Consider the following 9,436-nt stretch of genomic DNA (forward strand, 5'->3'; position numbering starts at 1 on the left):
TGAGTGTGCTGCGGGGAGCGGGGGGAGGAGGGGTCCCTCCCCTGGAGCTTGTGGCTGCCGGTAACGGGGGCGGGGTGGGAGTCCTCTCTGGCCATAGCCCTGGGGCAGCCTGTCTGCATCCCAAGTTCCTTATCCCCAGCCCTGCCCCACCCCAGTCCCTGCACCCCCAGCACCCCAGCCCTGAGCACCCTCCTGCACTGTGAACCCCTCATCCACAGCCCAACCCCAGAGCCCTCACCTGAGGGGAAAAACGTGCAACTTAAATTTGGTGGTCAGTTTGGAGTATCATTTTGTTCAGCATGATACTTGACTATTTTACACCCCTTTAAAGTATATAACTAGTCGTATACAGGTGTTACAAAGTGGGAATGTTCTTCTCTGAATACTGTGTGGGTGCCTCAGTTTCCCCTGTGCATTTCTCAAGGATCTAGATGGTGGGATAAGGGGGTGTGATTGTTGCAGAGCCCTAGAGGGACAGTGTGAGCTGTCTGCACAGAGAATGGCTGCAACCCTGACTCCTGGTAACTGATGGCCTGGGCCACTCTCCTGCAAGGTGCCAACTGAAGGTGTTGGAGAACAAAGAGATCAGGTGGCCTCCTAATGCCTGGAAAAGAGACAAAGGCCAGAGGAGGGAGTGTCAGTGCCTGTGCGGACTTCTGGGAAGCGCATGGTGTGGAAGGGGATGCTGTGATGCTTTGGAACTACTCCACACAAAGCCAGTCAGGACTCTGGGGGAGCCTCCTCTCTCGGAGCAGACTGTCTCCAGGGCAAGAAGCTCACACCTTCCTGGGTCTGACCTCGGAGCATTCAGCCCTTCCACATCATGCACTTTCCACAGCGAGTCTGCCCAGGCGGGTCCTGGGGCAACCAGAGGTCCCTGCACCCCAACTCTGCAGTCAGATGTGACTCTCAGCCAGACAGTTAAAACAAATGATTTATTAGATGACGGGAACACAGTTTAAACAGAGCTTGTAGGTACAGAAAACAGGACCCCTCTGTCAGGTCCATCTTGGGGGGTGGGGAGCCCAGAACCAAGTTCTGGGTCTCTCTCCATTTCCCCAGCCAGCTCCAAACTGACACTCCCTCCTCTGGCCTCTGTCTCTCTTCCGGACAAGGAGGGCACCTGATCTCTTTGTCCCCAACACCTTCAGTTGGCATCTTGCAGGGGAAACTGAGTCACCCACACAGTATTCAGAGAAAATATTAAGAACATTCCCACTTTATCACAACAGGTGCAACAAAATATAATACTGTATATTGAAGTAGGCAAGTACTGCTTCTGACTTTCCACTTTTAATTGACACTTGTAATTTTGTGGCACTGACGCGTTGTAGCTTCATTTTATATCTGCTTACAGGGCGGGAGCGGGGAGGCACCACCATTTTGGGTCCCACGAAAAATTATACAAACCTGCCACCTATGCGAGCAAGCACCTGCCCCAGTGCCACAAGAAGCAGGTAGGAGAAGGAGGTGGGGTCTCTCAGCTGCTCAGCCCCTTGCTCCAGGAGCAGTTCCCCTCGCTGATCGGCTGGTGGCCAAAAAGCAGCTAGACAGTGAGCACTCGCACTCCCCTAGCCAGCTACCCTACTGCCCCTGCCCTCTACTAACTGCTGATGGCTCATGGGGCCCATAAACAGTTGACTGGTGGGTGGGTGCCTCTGCCCCCTATAGGGGCATTTCCCAACCGACCCCCTTCTTCCCCAAGGCCCCAGCCCCTCCTCCTCCAAAGAAGCCAAGCTTGCTGGAGCTCAGTTTTCCCCCTCCTGCCCTGATTAGCTGTCTGGCTCCCTCCTGCTGGGAGACAGCTAATCAGCGAGGCAGGGAGGGGGCCAGGTTTAAGCAGCGCACTAGGGGAAGCCAGCAGAGCCTGCCTGCAGGAGCCCAGCTCGCTGGAGCTCAGTTCTTCCACCTCATCTCCACATGCTTCTTTCCATTGGTTTGAACCCCACAGGCTCTGATCAAATCAATTACAGGGGATTCCAGAATTCACACTTCTATACCTTTTAGCCAAAGCACCATTTCACCATCCTATTATCCAAACATGCTTTATCCCTGTTGTACATTTCCTGAGGACCCAGGGCCTCCCAAATTCAAGGCAAAAAACTCTGTAGTCTTGCCTTCCCCAAACTTTTCTGCCAAGTGTCTGGGTATAAAAGGGAGTGTTTCAGCATAAAATGAATTACCTTTTCTGTGGTGCTGTTCAGATATCAGCTCCTTGCCCTGAGAAAAGCTCCCTCGGTCAGAATGCTCCAATGTATGTACCTTTACATCATCTTTTATAGTGTACGCTAACAAGCACATAACCTATGGCGACTCCGAGTGGGTCAGCATCATCACCTCTACTTAAGATTATTCCTAGTTATGTGATGTTTGGTTTTCAAGCTGAATATGAGTCAACAGTGCGCCCTTGTTGCCAGGAAGGCTAATGGCATTTTGGGTTGTATAAGTAGGGGCATTTCCAGCAGATCGAGAGATGTGATCATTCCCCTCTACTCAGCACTGGTGAGGCCTCATCTGGAGTACTGTGTCCAGTTTTGGGCCCCACACTACAAGAAGGATGTGGATAAATTGGAGAGTCTCCAGTGGAGGGCAACAAAAATGATTAGGGGGCTGGAGCACATGACTTATGAGGAGAGGCTGAGGGAACTCCTAATTGCCTTCTATGACGAGATAACCGGCTCTGTGGATGAGGGGAAAGCAGTGGATGTGCTATTTCTGGACTTTAGCAAAGCTTTTGATACAGTCTCCCACAGTATTCTTGCCAGCAAGTTAAAGAAGTATGGGCTGGATGAATGGACGGTAAGGCAGATAGAAAACTGGCTAGATGGTCGGGCTCAACGGGTAGTGATCAATGGTTCCATGTCTAGTTGGCAGCCGGTATCAAGTGGAGTGCCCCAAGGGTCGGTGCTGGGGCCGGTTTTATTCAATATCTTCATTAATGATCTGGAGGATGGTGTGGACTGCACCCTTAGCAAGTTTGCAGATGACACTAAACTGGGAGGAGTGGTTGATACGCTGGAGGGTAGGGATAGGATACAGAGGGACCTAGACAAATTAGAGGATTGGGCCAAAAGAAATATGATGAGGTTCAACAAGGACAAGTGCAGAGTCCTGCACTTAGGACAGAAGAATCCCATGCACTGCTACAGACTAGGGACCGAATGGCTGGGCAGCAGTTCTGCAGAAAAGGACCTAGGGGTTATGGTGGACGAAAAGCTGAATATGAGTCAACAGTGTGCCCTTGTTGCCAAGAAGGCTAATGGCATTTTGGGTTGTATAAGTAGGGGCATTTCCAGCAGATCGAGGGATGTGATCATTCCCCTCTACTCAGCACTGGTGAGGCCTCATTTGGAGTAGTGTGTCCAGTTTTGGGCCCCACACTACAAGAAGGATGTGGATAAATTGGAGAGAGTCCAGCGGAGGGCAACAAAAATGATTAGGGGGCTGGAGCACATGACTTATGAGGAGAGGCTGAGGGAACTGGGATTGTTTAGTCTGCAGAAGAGAAGAATGAGGGGGGATTTGATAGCTGCTTTCAACTACCTGAAAGGGGGTTCCAAAGAGGATGGATCTAGACTGTTCTCAGCGGTAGCAGATGACAGAACAAGGAGAAATGGTCTCAAGTTGCAGAGGGGGGAGGTTTAGGTTGGATATTAGGCAAAGCTTTTTCACTAGTAGGGTGGTGAAGCACTGGAATGGGTTACCTAGGGAGGTGGTGGAATCTCCTTCCTTAGAGGTTTTTAAGGTCAGGCTTGACAAAGCTCTGGCTGGGATGATTTAGTTGGGTTTGGTCCTGCTTTGAGCAGGGGGTTGGACTAGATACCTCCTGAGGTCCCTTCCAACCCTGAGATTCTATGATTCAGACGGCAGCAGCTAAACAAACAAAATAGCTGACTACAGTTAGGTAAAGTCCTGGGGTATGTGCAGGAATGTCAAATTCTAGGGCAACAGGGGCTTGGAAAGCCAAGCCGGGGGGGGGAGGGAGAGAGAGAGAGAGCGCGCACCAACGACAGAGGAGGAGAGAACACGTGAAGAGGGGAAGCAGCTAGAGAGAAGCTGTGAGTGCAGAGGGCAGCCTCACAGCTGAGCATCATAGGTACACAGACACCATAATGACAGGTTTCAGAGGGGCAGCCGTGTTAGTCTGTATCAGCAAAAAGAATGAGTACTTGTGGCACCTTAGAGACTAACAAATTTATTTGAGCATGAGCTTTCGTGGGCTAAACCCCACTTCATCGGATGCATGCAGTGGAAAATACAGTAGGAAGAGATATATACACACAGAGAACATGAAAAAATGGGTGTTGCCATACTAACCATAACAAGAGTAATCAATTAAGGTGGGCTATTATCAGCAGGAGAAAAAAACACTTTTGTAGTGATAATCAGTATCAGGTGACATGGTCACTGGTCCTGTGAGACCCCAGCCTCCATTCTTCCAGGGCTGGGCCCCACGCACCCAGGAAGGTTTGCAAGTGAACAGAGCCATTTACAACCAATTGTCTTAGTCAATGGGAGCCATCAAGCTTCCGAAAGACCATTAAGGGCCCACACTTAGCATAATTACAATAGGCCTCAGAGTTATACTTCATATTTCCAGCTTCAGATACAAGAATGCTACATACATACAAATAGGTTGAACACACTCAGTAGATAATAAGCTTTGTAATGATACCTTACAAGAGACCTTTTGCATAAAGCATATTCCAGTTACATCACATTTATAAGCATATTTCCAAAAGACACATGGAGTTTGAGAATGTCTGAGTTAGAGCATTGGTGGTTCGGTAGCAGAAGTCACAGCTACAGCGGGGGAAGTCTAGCTCTGGTTTCTGGCCAACAGAGGGATGAGTTTTATTGTCTCCAAATTTCAGTAGAAAAATTTAGCCCCAAACTGGGTGCGGTGGGGGTTTCTCTGGCTTTCATTTGGTTTGGTTTTCTCATTTGAAATGTCCTTGATCATTTTTCTGGGAAAACTGTTCGGACAAGGCCAAGGAAGAGTCGGAACAATTACAAATCTTCATGGGAGTGAAGGGGTCTCTCAGCGCCGGGGGAGGGGTGGAGATTTTCATGGAGGGGAGTTGAGGAGATAAATGAGAGGCTTTTGCTCCAGCAGAGGGGGCGGTTTGGCAGGTTCATTTTTACCAAGTGAATCTTTCCCCCCCACACACCTGTTGCTCCCCTGCTGCTGCCCCAGCTCAAACCCCACTGTCACCCCCAGCATGTGACCTACAGCTTCCTGCTGACAAAGCCCTTAAATATCAGACACAAAATCGCCTCGTCTGCCCCTTCTCCCAGCTGAGCCCTCCTCCCCACAGAGCCCAGGACAACCCCGACCTAGCTGGATCTCATGGCAGATGACCGCGAATGTGCTTTGCCAACACAAGGAGCCAAGTGAGCAGCCACCCAGGAGATGTAATAACTGTGTAAGTTCAGTGGACAGAATCCCATAGTACAGACATTGCCTAAGTATTTCACTCCATGCACTGAAATCTGAATGTAAAAGATCCACCCACAAATGCAGCCCTTGAAATCCCCCAATTTACTATCTCTTTCCCAGAAAGTCTTAAACTTCAGTTCATTCTGGCTGGCAGAGGGGAAATTCAAGTGACACTAATGTTTACAATTCATTGAATTATGTTTACAGTTTAATGAATAGAATAGAAAAACAAAAACAGTGATTCCTTGACACAACACCACAAGGTGAAATAGGAACAGAGACAAACCTGGCCAGTAAAGTCTCTTTTCCCCAAAGATCCTCAAAATACTGTTACTTCCCACCCCTGCATCAAGCTTCCCATTAGAATTGCCCTCGTTGGACATTCCCAGACCTGGACGTTGGTGAAATACAGAATTTGAACAGCAAACCTGGCTCCCTGCACCATGAATGATGGCGGGGGGGGGGGGGTGTTTCTACCGGTCACTTACTCCTTTATCATGCCACAGAGAACTTTTCTGGCATGGAAAACAGAGCAGAACTGCTGCCCAGGATCACCAATTGTAGGGAAGAACCAATTGGCGTTGCTTTGGGGAAGCTGCTTGGAATCAGCTATAACATCATTATTCAATCTGAGATACGGTTACAACATCCACAACCCCAGTGTCACAACTATTGAAATCACATGGTCCTTATATTGTACCAGCCACAGAACTAAAGGGATTTGAAATAAATCCCTGTTCAGAGTCAAGATTGAGGTAGGAGAAATTATAGAAAGTATTTTAGATGTTCCTCCCCTGAGAGAAAAGATTTTACCATTGAAAAGGAATCCAGAAGTGGATTCTAGGGGTTTAATTGGTAAGTGGGGAAAGCAAAGTAGAGAGGGTAAAGATATAATGAATAGTCTGATAGAAATTGAAGAATTACTTAAGGAGGATTCAACTAAAACATTTGGATGGACTGAATTGGAGAAGATATGTCTCTCATTAGTAGATGGAAAGAATCTTGGAGGAGATAAACAAATTGAGATGAGGACTAAAGGTAGAGGGAAGGGAGTAGGTACTGAAAGGAAGAAGCAGTCCAGTGCGATTAGGAGGTATGCAACAAAAAAAAGCAAAATATAAATTTTATCAGCAATTATTTAACAAAAATAGGAGAAGATTAGCTCGAGTTATTATGGGAGAACCGGATAAAGTGAACTGTGAAATCCCTATGGATGAAATAGAAAAGTATTTTATAGATGTTTTAGGAAATGCTGGACATGGGAATATAGCAGGGTGGCCTTCATCTATGGAGAGGGCGGATAATGATATATTAATGAGTCCGATCTCTGTGGATGAAGTTAGAAATGTTTTAAGGGAGATTAAAAAAGATAGTGCCCCTGGTACGGATAAAATTAAGGTGAGTGATTTAAGGGCCATTTTTAACTTAGACTCCTTAATTATCACAAAAAATTTTAATATGTGGTTTTTAAATGGGCAGGTCCCATTTGTTTTTAAGGAGACTAGAACGATTTTAATACCAAAAACACAGGAGGAGGAGGAGGAATTGAAGAAATTAACCTCCTGGAGGCCACTAACAATTGGGTCAGTATGGGTAAGATTGTATACGAAAATATTAGCAAAGAGATTATCGGAGGCAGTGAAAATTTGTAATAGACAGAAAGGGTTCATAGCTGCTCCCGGCTGTGAGGAAAACATTGCTATTTTAGATAATCTGATAAAGGGAGCCAAGTGCAGGGGAGATGAAATAGCCATAGTCTTTATAGACTTGGCTAAAGCATTTGACTCAGTAGGACATGGGCACATAATAGCTGGTCTCAAGAGATATGATATTGATGAACGTTTTATTGAAATTATTAGAGATTTGTATGATAATTGCAGAACGAGGGTGTGGGTTGGGAATAAACATTCTGAGTCTATTTTAATTAGGAGAGGGGTAAAACAAGGTGACCCTCTGTCCCCGATTTTATTTAATATTTCTTTGGATCCACTTTTAACTAAATTAGAGTTAGATGGAAGTGGGTTTTATGTTCAAGGCAATAGAGTCACGTCATTGGCTTTTGCCGATTATGTGGCAATTTTAAGTAGTTCACATTTAGGGATGGTTAAAAATTTGGGTATTTTACAGAGCTTTTGTAATAGCACTAATCTTCAGATAAATGTGAATAAAACAAAGGGATTTCACATTTTACCTAAATATAAAACTTATTTAGTGAATCCGAAAAGTAGATGGACAATAGGAAGTGAGGAGATAGAGTATGTTCAGCCGGGGGAATTTGAGAAATATTTAGGGGCATGAATAGACCCATGAATTGGTATAGGAGGGCCTTTACTTAAGGAAAAATTGATAGAATGGAGTGAGAGTTTAAGTAAGGCTCCCTTGAAACCAGCTCAAAGATTATTGATTTTACAGACTTATGTTTTACTGAGGTTATTTTATAATTTGCTTTTAATAGAACCCCCATTTTACATGTTAGATGATTTGGATATTTTAGTTAGGAGGATAGTCAAAGATATTTTACATCTACCTCAATGCACTACGGATGGGCTATCTTATTCTAGGGGGAGAGACAGTGGGTTAGCTCTCACCAAATTTAGTGTACAAATCCCGAATATGTTAGTGCGAAAATGGAGAAGACATATTGTCTCTAGGGACACATGGATTGATTTGTCTTATTTATATGCAGGTGAAAATTTGGTAGATAAAATCATAGTTCTTAGCGGAGCAACTCCTCATCCCAGAAAATGGAGAGAGGAGGAGTTTTTAAGATGGGCTGGGATGAGATGTCAGGGAGTCGGTATAAAATATTTTAGGAACGATATAATTAGTAATTTGATTTGTAAGAACTCAGATAAAGTCCTCTGCATATATTGCTGCACTACAGCCTGCCTCCTCCTCCTCCTCTGGGGTAAGGCTTATCGGTTCTCCCCCCGGCTCTCTGGGGCAGGCTTATCGGTCGTCCCCCAAACTCGTCGTCTGCCCAGGGCCCCGGGGTCTCCCCCCCCGAGGCTTCGGGGGCCGCGGGTCCTCCGTCCACGAAGCCCGGGGGAGCCACCCACCGGCCGTAGCCCGGGCTGCCTCGGGGCGGGGGGACACTGGGTGGTCCTGCGGGCCGGGCACAGGGTGGCCGGGAGGGTCCGGGCGAGACCGCCCAGGGCCCGGGGGGGTCTCCCCCTGAGACGTCAGGAGCCGTGCGTCCTCCGCGGAGGGAGCTCGGGGGAGCCACGCACCCGCCGTCCTCAGGGCAGGCCAGGGCTCGCCTGGGCCGCCTCGGGGCAGGGGGACCCAGGGCCGTCCTGCTTGCCGGGAGCCGGGCTCAGGGTGGGGCCGGGAGAGTCCGGGCAACTACGCCCGGGGCCCAGGGTCCCCTCCCCCTGAGGCTTTGGGGTCCGCGGGTCCCAGGCTGTCACCCATCCAAGTACTAGCCAGGCCCGGGACGGTTTACCTTCCGAGATCCGACGGGATTGGGGGCTTTCGGTCCGGTATGGACGTAGGCACCCAGCTCCGCGCCTCCTCGCCTGCTTCCCCCCACCGCTACCGGCTCCCAAGCCTGCCCGATGTCAATCGTCTCTGGCCGATTTGGGGGAAATGAATAAACAAACAAACGAAAACACTTCCATGGGCCCGAGCCAAACGGCCAGAAGGCAGTCCCTGGCCGCAGCCGGGTGCGCCCCGGGCCGCTCGCCTGGCAGCCAGGTCCCGGTCTCGGTGGGTGCGATATGTTCCTGCCCCCAAGCGTTCCAGCGGCTCCCGCCCGCCCGGGAGGGACCCTGCCGGTCGCACCCAGCCTGGGGGACCCACAGTGTGGGGGGTGGGGGAGAGGGGAGCCGTCCGATCGCCCACCAGGGCCACCCGGAGAACAGGTCGACCAACCGGGTCAACCCGACGGCCGGTCGGTCTCGAGGTCATCTCAAGTTTGTCCGCAGGAGGGCAGCACTCCGGCCGCGGCTGACTCCGGAGGACTGGGGCTGAAAAAGCTTCCAAGTCCCTTCCCGC

Source organism: Mauremys reevesii, linkage group 12 (genome assembly GCF_016161935.1).
Source record: "Mauremys reevesii isolate NIE-2019 linkage group 12, ASM1616193v1, whole genome shotgun sequence".
Taxonomy (NCBI): domain Eukaryota; kingdom Metazoa; phylum Chordata; order Testudines; family Geoemydidae; genus Mauremys; species Mauremys reevesii.